Raw genomic sequence first — 18,882 nt, 5'->3', positions numbered from 1 at the left:
ACAGACCCACTCTGATGGGTTATTTCCCCAAAACATACACTATCTCCAGTAGCCACCTCAACAGTATCCGCTATTACCATCATTTTAGCTGCTGAATTAGGAGCTACTGTGCTCCTATCTGGAATCTTAATATGGTGTCTAGATGTCTTGAAGTTCTGTTGCTTCCAAAGCACACAGTGAATCCTCAAACCACATTATCAGGTCATCTGCTTTTGCTGCAGCTAAAAAATAGGAGGTGGAAATGCAGACTTAAAACCTCATATCACTTCTTGACTAAATGGCCATAGAAGATGTTCTCAGCAATTAGCTTGTGTAGAGACATATACACTACAAAGATTTGAATGAATTCATAGTATCATGAAATAGTTTGTGTTGGAGGGACCTTCAAAACTCATCCAGTGCCACCGCTGCCATGAGCAGGGACATCTTCACCAGCTCAGGTTGCTCAGAGCCCCGTCCAGCCTGGCCTGGGATGTCTCCAGGGATGGTTCATCCACCACCTCTCTGGCCAACCTGGGACAGGCTCTCACCACCCTCAGTGTAAAAAATTTCCTCCTCAGGTCTAGCCTGAAATTCCACCCACCCTGTCAGGAGATGTGGTAGTGACCGCACCAGTTTGACTTTGCAGTGATGTGACCAGTATCTGGGCAAACAAGCTTTCCAGATCTTCAGTGGGAAAACAGGAACCTCTTGGCTGCTCTCAAAGCAGAACATGTGTTTACAGGTCACATAAAGTAGTTCAGCTCATGGGAAATTTTCTCTCCTTTTCCTTCACCATTGCTCACCAAGGTAAGGCTTCCTTCCCTACCTTCCAGCAATCATCCATCAGCCTAAAATGATGACCAAGTCCCCTGTTCATCTGTTTGAAAGTGTCAATTTGTCTGATTATATTATATTCATTAAAATATTTGATAGAGAGGACAGGAAATTAGATTATTCAACCTGTGCAGGATAACATTACTCAGCTGAAAGTGGGAGGTCAGATTCCTGTCTAATTTAAAAAAGCTTAATTGGAGTGAAGTCACTTATTCTGTAGGAACCAAGGATTTCACACCCAAGAGAGCCCATTGAGATCAATCCAGAATTTCCTATTTGGCCACAGGCTTTGGATCAGACCTTTACTCGAGTTAGGAAAAGTGGCTTTAAGTGGAAGAGTCAATGTTTTGGAATATTCATGACCATTTTTTTTTTTTCTTTGTATACAAATAAACACCTCCTGATGTGTTTTTAGCCATGACAGGCATCTTAGGAACTGTTTTGAACATCATGTCAGGGTTTAAGCCTTCAGGCCCAAAAGTTCACTTTCATATGTGTTTTCTCCTGCTGAAAAATAAAAGGAGGCTGTTACAGAGACACTCAGAGGAGAAATGTGACAGTTGCAAGAATAATTGTGACGAAAATCTTCTGCATAATTTTTTAGTGTTTTTATGACTGACATTTTGATGGCAACCATGAGCTTTTAGAAGGAAGCAAAATTTAAGATTAATTTAACTCTGGACAATACAGCCAAGTACATGAGACAGGACTGATTAGCAAGGGATCAAGTGCATCTTGTTCTTGGTCATTTTGTTCAGCTCAGGGCAAAGCTTTCGAGCTGTGTCACTTTCCTCCCCAGCATTCCCAGAATAACTTAGGTCCACCTATGGTTTCTATTCATAGAGGAAGCTGGTGGCCCCAGATAAGTTTATAAGCACTTTGTCGTCTCTAAAGCCCTGTTTCTGCCAGAGGTTAAAAAAATCACTGCAGCAATGGGAGTATTTGGTAGATGGAAAACAAGATGGGGTGTCACCTGCAGCAAGTTCGAGTTCAGATCACAAGATCCACTTCTTCAGTGTTTTCATGTCAAACAAAAGAGCACAACCCTTATTGACACAAAGCAATAGACTGGAATATGTTCCTCTTGAGGTTCAAAGCTTCTATTGATGGAGTCCTCATTTCAGCTGTTATTTCTTGATACCAGTGTGCCTAGTAATAATATAAAACTGCATTCCAAGCTTTAGCTTGAAACTGAAAAAGAAAAAAAGAAAACATGAAGCAAAACAACATCTGTCAATTTTTTGTGTGTGTGTGGTTTGGGGAGGAATGGGGGGAAAGAGAATATTATTCCTATTATAATTCTTTTCTGAAGTAAGAATATCTAGCTAAGATCATCCAGGAAACAAGAATTAATGAAAACAATTGAAATAGCAGGAGAAGCCATTGCTGTCAATTCGGAGGGCAAAACAAATTTAAAAAGACAAACCAAAAATGCTCACTTGGCATAGACAAGAAGTTTGAGGGCATTCTTTCTTGACTGGTCCTAGCAGGAACGTTCAGCTGACTCAAAAGTCTGCAGGAAGGGACCAGCCAGCCGGGTTAGCGTGGCGAACGCACAACAAATTGCAGTGCCAGCCTCATACAAGGCAAGGATGTGGCTGGCGTCTGAGCCAGCTACCTCCAGTCACTCCTAGCAAATGACTGTGTGCCACCAAGCCTGGTCCAGAGAAAAGAAATTGTAGAAACATAGAATCACAGAATAATTTTGGTTGGAAGAGACTTTCAAGATCATTGAGTCCAACCATTAAACCAACACTGGCACTAACCCATGTCCCTCAGAACCTCATCTCTGCATCTGTTTAACCCCCCAGGGATGGTGACTCCAGCACTGCCCTGGGCAGCCTGTTCCAATGCCCCACAGCCCTTTGGGGAAGAAAATGTTCCCCAGATCCAACCTCAACCTTCCCTGGCACAACTTGAGGCCATTTCCTCTCATCCCATTGCTTGTTACATGGAAGAAGAGACCAACCTCTCCTGGCTCCAACCTCCTTTCGGGTAGTTGTAGAGAGCGATAAGGTCTCCCCTCAGCCTCCTATTCTCCAGGCTGAACCCCCCAGTTCCCACAGCTGCTCCTCGTAAGATCACGCCCTTCAGCACAATTCCCGAGCCAAGCTAGAAGCTTTCAGATGAACAATGGCTTTTCCAAACAACCTTTTCCTGTTTACCTGCAATCTTACCCTTGTTTTCTACAGGATAATAGCAGGCTGTGGTGTTGATGGCCTTGTTGTATTTGTGTGCAGCAGATGTTCTGAAATATCTGCCTCCCAACACAAAAGGATGCTCTAAAGCTCTCAAGAATGCTAACAGCTTGTCGAGTATCTTTTTTTATCTATATTTCGTTTAACCAGTCCTGCCACAGCTTCCTGGCATTGGGATTTATTCTCATTCAATGAGCACATTTCTTAAAAAAAAAAAAAAAAAGATTAAAAAGGTTGGGACCAAGTCTTGTAATGAAAAGGTCAAGTGTACAAAGGTGTGAAAGCTCCTGAAGGAGCCAAAGTGTTACTGGACCACAGAAGCTCAGTGATCCAAACTGAAGATTAGCACACAGATTTGACATCATCAATTGGCACTTAGTTATTTTGGAGGGACAGGATGTGTTAAAGAAATTAGTCCCTATTATTTTCCAACCTGTAATTTGTTAGGTTTGCATCATAGCCACTCTGTACAGAGCTGCTTCTTTCAGAAAGCAAGCTGGAAAGTTGGTGTCTCTCTGGATGCTTAGATTAGGAGTAGGGAATTAATACCACAACTGAGCAATATTTCATTCCAAAAAAGTATTTTCTGGGGGAAGCAGAAAGCTAAGAGGGCAAGCTAATGTGTAGCCTGAAGATTGCTGATTGACATTTCCCAAACAAATGTTCACTTAGTTAATTATTCCTTGGGGGTAGGAAGGACTTTCTGAGCAAAAGTTCTGGAAAATGAAAAATATTTCTCTTTTTTGTGTGTTCGGTTGGTTGGTTTTTTAATTCAAAAATATATGAGACTTAATGCTATCTAATGAAAGACCGAAGTTCAAAATAGTTCACTGATAATCCACAAAGCTTTTCTTTCCTAAAGACTAACTTTCCTGTCCTCTTATCATCACAAATTTGTTTGCAAGCTGTCAATAAGTAGAAAAAAAAACAACAAAAACATTTCCAAGAACAGCTCTGATATTTGTTCTCTGGATTCCTGGTAGAAACTTATCTGAATCCCCCAGATCAATGCAGCCTCCATGACCTAGTGTTGCTTACGTAACATGGGGTGGAGTTTTGGCCAAAATCTTCAGATATTTTGCTATGGTAATCAATTCATTTCATGTCCTGGATGCATGCTGAAGGGCAGCCTAACTCCTCCCAACTGGCACGTTGGTAAGTGGATTATACAGGCTGGAATGTCGAAGGGTCAGCAGATGGTCTATCCACGTCCATGGATCGTATTTAACTGGCTGTACATCAGCAGTAACCTCTGGGCAGTCATCACTCAAATTCTGATTTGGCTTGCATCTAGGTGATGTGGGCTTAGTTGTAAAAGCTCTTTTGAAGTCGGTGGTGGCTTAGATCAGCATACTCTGTGCCGAAGCCTATTTCTACAGAGGACTCTCATGTTTCCATCTTGGATAGCTAACGTTAAATCAAAATAAATAATTCAGTTCCATTAAAAGTCATTATTTTTCATGGTTAGCTATGTTTGATCTTTCTCTAACTCTATCCAGAATTTCATACTAGAATACAGCAGATGTTAGACTTCCATATCAGTTCTATGTATTGGATTATTCTTTTTATTAACAATTTTATATAAAGTGAGTGAGGGCCTAGAAATCTAGATTTCAGATGTCTTGTTGACCTCGATTGCCCTATCTGCACTGAGATCACCAAAAGCATGAAGAATGTAATTTATTGCAGAATTAAACACTCGTTATTAGGTACCACTTGTTTCCAATAATCTAATAAGGTAAGGAGTGATATTTTTTATTTGTTTTGTTTTGTTTTGATGATACTGAAAGAATCAAAAAGATTCCAAGGCTCTTGTTGCCTGGTGGTAAAGTGCAAAAAGACACATTTAGAGGTGTCTGAGATAATCTAGTGCAGCTGAAGCATCCGTAATATCCACTGAAAATATCATCTGTATTGTTTTTAACTCCATGTTTTGTAGCCAGTGAGTTCAGTGGACACGTGATTTGATTATGGTTTTACACAGTTCACTTTTTATGAGTTCATCAGCTCTATGGACTCATAATCAAATCAGTTTTCCTTGCAGCTTGGACAACAATCTTGGAACCCATCAGAAAAGCTGGATAATCTGAAAAATCAGACCTCTCTTCCTCCCATTTAATTTCCTTGTATGGAAATCACTTCTTCAACCCTATACTGAAAGGACCAGGAGCAGTCTTTCAAATGTGTGCAGATAGGACCATGTTTCCTCTGCATATACTCTGAATTATCTGCTTATGCATCACGTACAGATATCTTGGAGACTTCCACAGCATTATTTTCTCTGTAGCTGAGTATCCACAGAGGTACAGGGCTTCCTCTTCAATATTCTCTGTCTTTGAAACTGAGAATAAGCTGTGAGTGGTTAAATACTTACCTGATGTAACCTCATGCTGCTGGCAAAGAACATCACTGGTCCAACGCTGATTTGCACTGACTGAAAATCTAACCATAGATCTAGTACATAAATTACTATTTAGAGAGTCTTATATGAAAAGGATCTACCCAACATCTCACTTGCCATTACTCAGGGCAAGGTATTAGAAGACAATATACAGCATGCTCCCAAACAAGCTTCTGCAGGACATTTTCAGGGCACCAAAACAGTTTGTGAGAGCCACCCTTGGGCAATAGGCTGAGGTACACAAGGCAATTAACTTAAAAGTGCTTTATTTAAAATGTTGTTTTGTTTGTTTAATCCTAATATTTCAGTTCAGCACATATTAATTTACATCTGACAAGCTGGAGACTGAAGAAAGTGAAAGATCTAAATCCTGAACATAAAGATCAATTGTGGAAGAAATTTGTCAGCTTGTTGGAGCTGGCATTCCAGACAAGGTCTCTGTGCATTTCCCATGGGAATCTCCTCTTTAACATTAATGCAGTCCAAGAGAAAAGCTGTTTTACTAGAACTTATTCTTCATTATGTTATCATAAAATATAATAATTTTCATCTCCAGAAAGCTTGCAAAGCTTTTACTTTTTTCAGTCATGACTATCCTTGACAGCAGATAGAAAGTCTCCTTCTCCTTTTTCACACCTGACATTTCTTACCCACGTTGGTTTTCCTTTTATCCTCTTTCATATTAATGTAACTACCCAGCTGTAAATTTCAGCACACAGAAGCCAGGGTGAGCAGACAGATTATATAAGCAGCAAAGAGAAAATTTACTATATTTTGTTTCTTCTCCAGTTTCTCACCACCCTGTGCTTACCCCTACCAAGACGCTCCATCTGTTGTGCACCCTTAGACGTTACTATGAACCATGAGGGAGGCTCCACTGGATGCATCTTGGGGTGTCTTTGCCCTGCCACTTGCTTTTAAGGTTTCTGCATTTGGCAGAGTGTGTGTTCACCTCCATATGTATGTGTGCACATTGGTATATAGGTGTGTAGGTTTTAGGAGTGGAGCACTGCCGAACTCTTCTGTCATCCTCCATGGTGACACCGGATTGTGTAATTCTGCTCTACCAAAAGTTAAAAGTTTTGTTCTTAACCTCATTTGGGCCACCTCATAAGAATCCATGGCTATGCTAGTAAATAATATCAGTCAGTTCTTGGATCCTGACTGATAGAAATAAATTTTCTCCCGCCCACACATCCTAAAATAAGCAGCCACAGGCAGCCTTCTCATTGGCAATGAGTTCATTTGTGCTATCCCCCAGCTGTGCTCAGGCATTGTCTGAGCATTTGCTCTTGGACACAGGTCAAAGCGATGCCAAGGGCTATGCTGACAATGTAGTGGTGTGGGCAGCTGTGGGACAGTGCCCAGATCCATGACTTGGCTCTGTTTAATTTACTGGTATAGACATATGGACTTCAACAAAAATAATATATAGCTCCACAAGAATAATCTAGGTTAGTTAACCAGCTAGAGGCAGGCAGGAGTCCTGGTGAATATTTCCTTTTCCCTGATTCCATCAGGGGTTTTTTTGGTAGATATAAGTATTTACACATTTTTGTAAAGGACTTGAGTGAAAAACATCTTGTCAAATTCAGGTTTTCTGCATGACTTTTCTACTGTCTGATCAGTAACCCTCTTAAAACTTCAGCCACGTTTCTGATGTATTTAAAGGATTTTTTCCTTCCGGACTTTCTGTGTGTCTGAAAACATTTGAAAAGCTTTGATATTGTGAGCTGTGATTCCTATTACAGTTGCTATAATGCCATTATTTGTTACCATTAGGTAACTGCTATTTTAGCTCCCAGCATCGCATTTCATGTTGCAAGATCCCAACCCACAGATCACTTGAACATGTGCTCTGGTTTAAGCAGAGATTATCCTGTTGGTTTTAATGAGCTTTGGCTGAGGCTGGGGTTTAGCCACACTATGACTTTGATACAGAAAGATCTATAAAGAAGGCACAAGGGCCCAAATCTCACAGAGCAAGAATGTAATGAATTCTCTGTTGGTCTTAATGATGTAAAAACCACTAAGTTTAGTGAGTCTGTATATATCATTGGGTCTGAACATCAGGTTTCCCTTACAGGGAGAGTAAAGCACTCCAAAAAGGATGAGTAGAGCTGAGCTTCCAGCTATGGTAGATCATCAGAAACATTGAGGGCCAGTGCTGATTTGAGCCCTCAAAATGGTTGGAAAAACACATTTTTGACTGGTGGAAAAAGTCTCCTTCTGTATTAGATTTGCACCTAGAAATTGTCCCTTGAATTTAGGTACATAATCCAATCCAGCTGTATTCAAATAAAATACAGACTGGGTCGCAGGACATGCTCACTTATTCCTCACTTAAGGTTTTTACTAACACCAAGGAATCAAAATGTATGGATTGCCCTTAGCCTGAACAAAATCGTTTTCAATAACTTGCATTTGTTGCTAAATAAATTTTGAAAAACAAGGGAGAGACAGAGAAAATCATCAATATCCAACAATTATCACCAAAAACTTTTAGCTGCTCTCCCGAGTTTGCTTTCATAGTATAGAGGGAGAAATTGGAAGTTCAGAACATGTACCGTCATGTTTGAGAGAGGCAGCTAAGTAAGATAAGCCACACTCTGGAGAGGGATGCTGTTCTCCATCAGCTGTGAGTAGTCTCTAGAAGGTGAGTTCAGGCTGAACTGTTTCACTCTTAGGCTACACCTACACTATATATAGTGTCTTGAAAGAAATGAAATCTTGAAAGAAATGGTTGGGTTTAATACAACAAATTAACAAATTCACAATCACGTGTCTATTGGTGATGTATTCAGACTAATCACAGGTCTTTCCAGAAGTCATTCTCAGCTTTAAAGAAACCTAGATTTTGGTATAAGAATTGTTAGATAATAGTTTTGAAGGCTTTTTTTTGGAGATGAGTGGACATAGTTTGGTTAGTTTGTTTTTAAAAATCAAAGTTCAATATTCTTTATCTCAGGTTTGAAAAAGTAGAATGGCTCTGTATTTCTCTTCTCTTCTCTAGAGAAGTGGACTATCTGGATGTGTATAAAAGATGTATCTATCTTTTTCTTAAATACCTCCAAAGCTGGAAGGTCCATTTCATCCCCAAGCAATCACTTTTAGTACTTCATTATCCTTCCTATTAGGAAGTTTATCATGATATCTAACCTAAGTCTCCTTAGCTGCAATTTCAGTCCAGGACCTTTTGTTCTGCCCCCGGTGGACATGGAAAAAAGCTTAATCTCTGGCAAAATGAACTGACTACAGCATAAAATAGAACGAGTTCAACCCATTGGCAAAAGCTCTGAAGTGAAACACTGGAATTGTTTTACCATATTAGTGTTGTTAAGTCCAAGTAGAGAGACAGAGAGGTATGATCATGGGGGAAAAAAGGTTAAGAAGGGTAAAAAATAAAATAAAAAGCACAGGTTAATGAAGTCACATTTTCTCTGTCTGGTGAATGCTGTAAAACAAACAATTAAATTAGAATCAGAGGGAAAAGGGCAGGGGAAAGACACACACCCCAAACAATGCACGCTGTTCTATTCTGTGGTAAGGAAAATTCTCTTCTGGTGTGGAAACTGGCAGAAGCTTTTTTGTTCTCTGCAGAACTGTACTGATTTATGTCCACTGTCAACCTGTTGTGAGAATTAAAATCCTCATCGCCTTTGTTAATCAAACTCAGTAGAGATACTGACAGACCAGTGTTGGACAGAAAGGAGCCTGGCGGGTCATGGAGATGAAGATGATAAGAGGTTCAGAGCATCTTTCTTGTGAAGAAAGATTGAGAGAGCTGGGACTGCTCAGCTGGAGAAGAGAAGCTGAGAGGGAATTTTAGTTTTGCTTATAAATATCACCAGGGTGGGTGTCAAGAGGAAGGACCAGACTCTTCTCAGTGGTGCCCAATGGCAGGATGAGGGGCAACGGGCACAGACTGAAACACAGGAGGTTCCATCTGAATATGAGGAGAAACTTCTTTACTTTGAGGTGCCAAAGCCTGGACCAGGCTGCCCAGAGAGGCTGTGGAGTCTCCTTCTCTGGAGACATTCAAACCCACCTGGGCACATTCCTGTGTGATCTGCTCTGGTGACCCTGCGTTAGCAGGGGACTGGCCTATTAAAGGAACTTACCAAACTTTTTATTGGAAGCAATAATACCACTTAATACTCTGAAAACATGTGTTTTTTTTTTAAATGTCTGTCTATTTTTCGGTTTGTCTTTTCCCAGATGTTGTTGCCACTTGTTTCTTTTGCTTCCACTGGTTGTATTCAGAGGATAAAAAAACAATTCAGAGAAAGGAAAAACAATGGGGAAGAAAGACTACATTTTTACTTGAGATAGAAAGAAGAAATAAATAAGGATATGAACACAAAAATGCCAACATACTCCCTTTTGAAAGAAGACCATTTTCATTTTTGAAGTTCTATGTAAGGAGAAAAAACACATTAACTCCGGTGAGTTAAAAAAACAGCCTAAAACCAGTAGGTTAAAAACCTCAGACTTTGCTCAGGAAATCAAAAATACACTGTTTCTCAATCGTACATGAACAATAGCATTAATCTTCCCTGTGATGATTCGTAGTTTGCAACCTGCTCTCTTCCACCTCCTGCTTTGTTGGTCTATTTTGGATCTTGACAAGCTGCCTGTCTAGTCAAATTGTTCTTGAATTTCTTCATCCAGCACCTGTTCTGCATTAAAACATGAGACTCTACCAATAAGCATTCCTGGACCAGACTCGGAACTTGAAATAAACGTTCTGCTCCATTAACTTTCATAACTGGATGATGTCCTTTGTTTCTGAACATCGCTTTTAATGGCCCCTGTTAAAAATGAAACAACTTCGAGTTTAGCTGTTACTGGATCACCCCATAATTTGCATCTGTCAAGAAAAAAAACAATAAAAAGCCATGCCTTTTTTCTGCTCTCTAGCTGTGAGCTCAAAGCTGTCAAGTTACACCCTTGGAAACAATTTTTTTAAAATTGATATTGCTTGCTTGAAAGGCATTTTTAGAGTTACTTTCCACTAGAAAAAATGAAGAAGCAAAACGTGGAAAAAAAATGCTGGTAGAGAACATAAAACTCACCCAGCTGTGAGTAGGGCCATGGTGTTTGCCTCATCACAAGCTTAAAAACAAGTACCCAAGGACTGTGGTGAATTTGGATGATGTGGTAACTCAGGCTTTGAGTTTGCAGTAGGGGAAACCAAGCGATGCACTGGGAAACATTCCTGAGCACATTCATACAACAGCAAGTGCTCGTGTTTTTAATCAATTTACACCTTAGGACATTATCCTTTGTCACTGATCCATGGTACAACATGTTCATGCTCTTAACCTGTCTCAGCTCCAAAACAAAATGTCACCTAAGATTCTATACTGGTGTCTGTATTAGCACCATGAAATTGCTTAAGTGAAGGCAATTTACCCAAATTCGGGGAGGTACAGTGTAAAAGTATGTCTCTTATGGGATACTGCAGAACTTCTGAGAAACGTTAACCACATACACCAAATAATTGGCTGAGTTATGCAGAACTCGGGGTAGTTTCAGCTTGCAGATTCAAACTCAAGTTTTACATGAAAACATGCAAGTGTCTGTATGTGAAGTGGTGGTATAAGATCTCATTTCAATTAGTGGAAAAATACTCAATGTACTCAATGAAATTTAGAGCACAGTTTATCTGAGAAGCTAGTTGGGATGTAGTCTGGTTGCTTAAATCTAAGCAATTATTGACATCTGAGATGCCTTTTGGTATCCAAGACATCTATGCAGGGGTGGTGAACATAGCACAGGGCCGGGCAGACACCCACCCAGCAGAAAAACACCAGATGGGATCCAGCTGAACATCTCAAATGAGGCTTCTGTAAACTGATGGTTGAACTGAGCTCAAGATTTCCATAGACTACAATGGGAGTTTCCACACCTGCCTCACTGGTTGTTCCCAATATGGGGACATCTATAGTTTTATGTCTAAATTTTTTAAGTTAAAGTCCTGCCTGAAGGAGTAGTTCTGTTCCCTAAACAAGGCATTTATTGTAGCTGAAAGTGCCTTAGGTTGTCTTAGAATAATACAATCTTGCTTGACCTCCAGTTGCAGTTCAAGAAAGACACAAGTCTCCTGAAGATCCTGTGTCACATCAGCCAGTCCAGCTGATGTCTCAGAAACTCTGGAACATTTGAAATTACACTAAAAGCCAATGTTTAAGCATTGAGTGAAGTCTGAAATATCCGTTAAATTTGCTACTTTCCAGATTCTTTAAGATTTCTCTTCTTTTCCAATATTGTTGCCCAGTGTCACGTACAAGAGAGTTTATTAAGATTTGGTCAAAAACCTTCACAGCCAGTTATTCAAATACAGGTCATTAACTAATACAACTTGCACAGATATGCATCAGTGACAAAAGACAAATGTAGAGCTCAAGTCTCAATGGAATAACAATAAAATAAGTTGTGCTTTTGTATGAAAATGTTATTTCAGCATCCCTGCGGTATTCAAAGTTTAAACAATCAAAGAGCTTCCAACAACGACTGAGTAGAAAGAACTTAATCTCGTTTACTGTACTGCATTGACTCAGGATAATTGTACTTTCCCTGATACCTCCCTAAAAAGTTTCTAGTAATTTCCCCAGAAAGAAATCCATAACATCTTTAAATATGTTGCACTATGGCTTACCTAAATCTCATTATTCAATGCCAAATCTTTCTTTTACTCTAACAAAGCAAATAACTGTTTTTTCTTCACCCAGTGGGCTCAGAGAACAGTGATTCCTGAAACTTTTATGACAGCCTCTTCACTATATCTCAGAAAATCAGTGTGTTCCCCTCCTTACTTTTCTACCATTTTTTTCCTTTCCTAAGACAGCAGCAGATAAGTTTCTTTGTGATTACTTTCTCAAGAGATCCTAAGATCAAGACCCGTTGTATACATGTTTATTTAATAACAGACACCAGTGGAACAATTTGGATGCCTAAAAGTCAGTGTCTAGTGCCATCTGAGGCACCTTTAGATACCAAGACATATGCACGGGGATGATAGATATGACAGAAAACCAGTGGGAAACTCATGATCATCTGATTTTGAAGTTGGAGATCTAGTGGGATAACTTTGGTCATCTAAAATGTAATGAGATTTCTGAGACTAGACAGAGGAATTAGTCCTGAGTAGGTGAAGTAATTTTTGTAGCTTATGTTTTGCAGATAGAGAGGAAAGGCCAAGAGAGGTGCCATCTCTAGCATCAAAAATGAATTTTCTGGTGAAGTCAGGTGTCAAATGTAGAGCAGCGGTGTCTCTCAGTTGTGGTTTGGCCAAGGTTTTGAAGCCAAATTGTGCACCCCAAGAACAAAAATTTGTACTCAGGTCATCAGCAATGGATTGTCAGATAAAGCATCATGTTCAATACAATTTTGTGTCTTATATCTCACCAGGGTTTTCCTCTGTTGGTTATGCAGAGATCAGAGTTACAAAAAAGTATACTGAGAAAAAATCCCCGCAACATTAATCTCTGTCCAAAATCTAAGATATTATGACAGTTGCCTAAATTTACCTTCGGTATCATGGTGAATTGTCTGAAGAGGGATTATGGGTCAAGGCTTGACTAATATGTCCCACATAAAGGCTGATTATCTCCTTTATGGACAAATTCATGCGGTTCTCTACAATTTGGAGGTTAGCAATTACCCTTCCTCATGATATTCCCTGTAATTAGTATCAAATACAAGTTTAGCCTCAGGAATATCTGGGAAACAGTGTGGCCAGGGTAATTGCAAAGGCATTTGTAGAGGTTTTAATAGGGAACACTGCATAAAACTTTCTTCTGTTGCTGTTTTTGGCATGCTGACCTATGTTTTCTTAAGTCCTTTATAAAGAAAAGTGTTCTAAATATCTTATTTGCTGCCTTGTCTCCCTTTCCTGACCTCTTTCTTCATAAAATGCATATCAAGGACTCAACTATTAGAAACTGAATTGATTTGTATGTCTTAATGTGACACAAGTTTAGTTAAGGTTCTTGCATTACAAGTTAGTTAAAGCATTAACCACCAGCCAAACATCACCTACAAGCAATAAGAAGCTGTTGTGACTTATTTTTTACTCAGCACCTGTGGTTTTTATAGATGAGAGAACCGAAGACATACGGTGCAATAGAGAAGACAACAAATTGAACCTAAAATGTGCGTATTCCATCCGTGGGTTGTCAGTGCAGTCCCAAACTGAGCTGCCCTCCAAAAAAGTCAGGTGCCATCATATAAACACACCATTCCCTGTCTTCTTCCATTCACCTTAAGCTTGCTCTAAGGCAACAGTGTTGGATTCACTGTTAAAGCACAGGACATCTACCAGCTTCCCAGAAGGGCTTGTGCTTTGCAGTGGGGTTGGATATGGGGAGAATGCTTTCATTTGCATAAATGCAGATTTCTCCACTGCAGATAATAGTCAACAGGGATTGAGTCAGTACAGCCTAAGGAATACTCTCTTTAAAAAATGAGCTAAAGTCCTGGGTTTCTTGCTACAAGTCCTATCTGATTTTATGTTACTCAGACCTAGTAGTGTGGTAGTAATTCTGAGATAACATAACTGCATTGTTTTGGGATGCAGATCAGTATCTCCTCAGAGCTCTGCATTGTACCAAGCTGCTAGTTTGGCAGTCACCTCAGGAACTCTTTATGCTAAGGATTTATAACCCACCAACATTCAGTTAAACCATCAAGAAGACTCAGGATCATGCTGCTCCATTTTCTTCCCAGGTAAATCATGGCTTGAAATTACTCAAGAGAGTCCAGTGTAGGGCTACAAAGATGATGAAGGGTCTGGAGCATCTTTCTTATGAAGAAAGACTGAGAGAACTGGGTCTGTTCAGCTAAGAGAAGAGAAGCTGAGAGGGATCTTATTTATGCTTATGAATATATCAACAGTGGGTGTCAAGAGGATGAGACCAGACTCATTTCAGTGGTGCCCAACAATAGGATGAGGGGAAACAGGCACGGACTGAAACACAGCAAGTTGCATCTAAATATGAGAAACTTATTTTCTTTGAGGTGCCAGAGTCCTGCAACAGGCTGCCCAGAGAGGCTGTGGAGTCTCCTTCTCTGAGACATTAAGAACCCACCTGGACACATTCCTCTGCAATGTGCTTTGTGTGAACCTGCTTTAGCAGGTGGGTTGGACTAGATGATCTCCAAAGGTCCCTTCCAACCCCAACCATTCTATCCTTCTGTCATTGGATCACCAGTAGGCATAGAAACAAGCTCTCTTCCTTCTCAGCCTTAGGGTAATGGCTGATATTCTGAGGGGAGACTGGGACCTTTACAGATCCAGGGCCTGGAGGTGGGTATTGGTACTACTTAATCCTTGGGGTGGCATTCAGGTTGCAGATTCAGACATGTGAATTCAATCATCTATGTACAGTGTGTTCATATGCATAGGGTGTCTTCATTATCATTATATTTATGTATATAGACCTGGGGTTAATATAATTTGCTAAAACACAGACTCCTATGGCCATTTAAGACACCCTGAGTGATCTGAAATTTTCCCTTGGCTCTTATCATGGGTGCTGTGGGAGCAGGATACTTGGCCTAGGGGATCTCAAATAGCACCATGTATCTATTTTGAGAAAGTCAGACTGAGCGTTGCCTCTCTTGAGTGTGATAGGAGGTAGCAGTGCACAGGCAGTCACAGGTTGATACCTATATGTGGGAGTCTAGATGTGGATCTGGCTCTAAGACAAGTACTTACATTAGGAAGTTAATCTTTCTGAGCCCACTCTATAAGTAATACAGAAAGATTCCCTCGAGAGGGCAGCTCAGAACAATTAATTGGATCATTCCTCTAAAGCAGTCTTTGAAAGAACCTGTCTCTCTCAATTGACTAGAGGATAACATTAGGGTACCCTGACTCTTAGTGTTGACCCTAATTTAGATGTCTGACTTTCTTGCGACCACTGCTACAGCAATATATATCCCAAGCAATGCACACGTGCTTAGGAAAATCTCTACCAGCTTCTTTCCCCAGGGAATGGAAAGTTCTGTTGTTATTTTAGTTTCCTTCCCACCCACTGCAAGGATGGGGTATAAAACTAAGTATATGTTTGGCTGTAAACTTTGTGCTGTCCCAGACTGATCCAAACCTCATCAATCTCTAAAGCAGATTTGCCCTGACTGGGGTGACCCTTGAGTCAGGCCTACAAGATCAAAGATAATGGGTAAAGGGAGCCAAAGACAGATTTAGAAATACAATAGGCTAGCCATAGCTACGTTCTTAATTAAATTGCTACAGGCCAACAGCTGCTCTTTAGGGAGTCTCTAAACTCTAACACATGCCTCTATATTACAGTAGTAAAACCAAGGAATAATTTTGCTCGACAATAGCTTTCCTGTGTGCATTGAAATAGCCTAATATACTTTCATGCCTGAATTTAGTGGTTTGAGGGTAAATATATAACTGTGAGGCTTTCTTTTTTTTCTTTCCTGCTCCTCCAACCATGATGTCAAAGTAAGGGAAAATATTCTGTAAAAAGCCAAATTAACAAACCACAAGAAATCCATATGGCATTTCCCCTCATCTTCCCCACTGTCTAACTCTTGCAGCTGTGAAATCCAAAGTATACCTTTCTCCACAAATATACCTCTCTGTGGACGTCAGTACCACAGATCTTAAAACCAAAGCTGATGGCAGAGGCTGAGAAAGCAGCAATGACCTATTTTAGAAGGAGCTACCCATAAAGAAGCCTGAGTGTCCCATTCATTCAAATGGTAAGAGACCACAGCAAGAGGAAAGTGAGAAAAGCCAAGGGAAAGGGTTCAACGTAATCCAGAAGATATCAATCAAGCCATCTGAAGTGAGGCCCTACTTCCCAGAAAGTGGCTGAACATCATCTGCTGGTAGGAATTAGAGAATAAATATTTTTGTTTTCTTTAGCTTCTGTGCACAGCCCTTGCTTTTCTATGTTAAACTGCCTGTATCTTGATCCGTGAGATTCACGTTGTATTTTCTCCTCCTGTCCTGTTGAGAAGCGGGAGTGACAGAGTGGCTTGGTGGGCACCTGGCAGACAGACAAATTGAACCCACTGTGCAACATCCAGTTCTGTCTTCTTGACAAACTACTCACAGGTACTTGCAGGCTGCTTTGGTCCCCACAAAGCCTTCTTTTCTCCAGGCTGCACAAACTCAGCTCCTTCAACCTCTCTTCACAGGGCAACTTCTTCAGCCCTGACCATCTTGGTGGCCCCTGGTGAACTTGCTCCAGATCATCAATGTCTTTGCTGTAATTTCAGCCCAAAAGCAGGAGCAGTATTCTAGATGCAGTCTAAATTTTGATCCAAAACAACGGCAAATCATCAGTCCTTCTTTCAATTGATTGAAATATGTCCCCCACACATTTTTTTTTTTCAAGAAAATACAAGAAAACCTAGGCCTGAGATTAGCTTGAACTGACTGTAGATGCCTGAAATATAGATGTCTAGCTATAAAACCTTCCTTCATTTACTTTTCTCTACTACAGGTCCCTACTCTCCAGCCTTCCCTGTGCTGATTTATCTGAACAGTTTCTGGATATCTTCTAGCATACTATGAACTGGGTTTAGGCAGATCACTTTTAGCTGTCTAAATCTTGCTCATAATACCCCAACCATCTATAAATACTTGGGAACATGTATTTCAGTGCATTGGTGCAATGAATGTCATAGCCTTATTGAGAAGTTATGAAAATGTCTACAGATAACGCCATCCTGCAATCCCATGGCAAAATGAAGAGACTGGGAACTTGCAAATAAATACACTCACAAGCCAGTCACATGCCAAATTAAAACGGTGTCTCAGGTGAGCTCTCAAAATTGTGCCTTCCAACCTCTTCCCCTTACACGTTTTCCCACTCAATGCCTTCTGTCGAAAGAAGAAAATCTCATTGAAGAAAGGGTGTGAACTCCACCAAAGTAACGCACGGTACATTTGAATTCTCCTTTATGAAACAGCTGGTTATTTCATTTAGAGTTAAATAACAGAGGATTTGTACATCTCCCAGTCTCTCACATCTCTGAATGGCTTTCTTCCTATTGACAAGTTTGCCTTTTTACAGATTGCACTTAAAATACATATTAGTGTGAAGTAGAAATATATACGTGTGTGTGTAAAATAATTTTAAGCTATGGTTAGTGTTTTAAAAAAAGCAGAGTAAAATAGGAGAATTGTTTCTGGAGAGAAGCCAAAAGAGACCGAGAAAGTACTGGCATGCTGAGATGCAGAGGTTTTTCAGAGGTCAAGTAGTCGAGTGCTGGGTGGCCAAGGGCTGTGGAAAGGTCTCAGCACCTAGGAGAGATTCAATAAACCAGGTCAGTGGCCAGTTCAGCTCCTCTGCCTCTCTCATGGGTTCACAGAGACAAGAAAAGCAGTGACAATGTGGTACAGTGCCAGCAGCACAGGGTCCCATCACCTCCACTGTCCCCACCATCCCAAGTCATATCAGAGACATCACCCAGTGGGAAGCACCACTGAAAACTAGGGCAAAAACAATCTGAGATTCTTAGGAACATGGTTTACAGGTGGACTTAGCAGAGTTAGTTTGACAGCTGGACTCAATGATCTTAAAGGCCTTTTCCAACCAAAATGACTCTATGATTCTATAAGAGATCAGCATGAGCTAGCTGTAAGTGACTTATTCTGGCTGCTATCAGTGGCTTTCTGCAACAGAGAGCTGCCAAATCCACCTGGCTTTTTGGGGAAAAATATGCCCACTTTAAGCTCTTAAGTAGTTGCAGATGGTGCATGGAGACCTGGTGTCTGCAGTATCAACACATATGGCTGAGTTAGTCTTCCTTCTTACAGTCAGCAGAAGGGAATTGGGATTTTAGGGAACAGCTCATCTGAGTTACTTTGAACACAAACTTTAGGACATGAAGAACCACACTCAAGTTCTTAAATGTATTGAACACATCTCTGATGACAATATAAAGAATTCAGATGTATCTAGCTCTGGTGGAAATGTTGACTCTTAGTCACATAAATCCCATAGTAAATACTTCATGACAGCTACTATATACTGCTGTCCTACAGGGGTCTGTTCACGGACATTTCCTATGAGCTTTGCCATCTTGTAACAGACGTGAGAAATTAAATCTGTAGAGCATCAAAGGATATTATTCTCAGAAATTGCCACCTTGTTGTAAGAGGAGATTGATTCCCACATAGGTAGCAGGCAGAGAGCACCTCGGTGAGTCCTCATCACATCTCTGTCATTCGGCCAATTGTTTGCAAGGTTCTGATTACAATCACTGTCCACATCTTTCATTGTACAGAGGTTGATGTTCGTAAATCACAGAAAAACTGTCAGCCACCTTGAATCAACCCACACCCTACAGAAACTGAGAGATGGGGACACTTGGAAAGAATATGTCAAAGTATGATGGGAATACAGACTGGTTTTCAGCAACGCACACTTCTGCCAGTTTTCCTCAGACTTTCATCAATATGTGCCCTTCAAGAAAGCC

The sequence above is a fragment of the Columba livia genome, chromosome 2 (assembly GCF_036013475.1).
Source record: "Columba livia isolate bColLiv1 breed racing homer chromosome 2, bColLiv1.pat.W.v2, whole genome shotgun sequence".
In the NCBI taxonomy this organism is placed as follows: Eukaryota; Metazoa; Chordata; class Aves; order Columbiformes; family Columbidae; genus Columba; species Columba livia.
Note: the sequence above shows the minus strand (reverse complement) of the source record.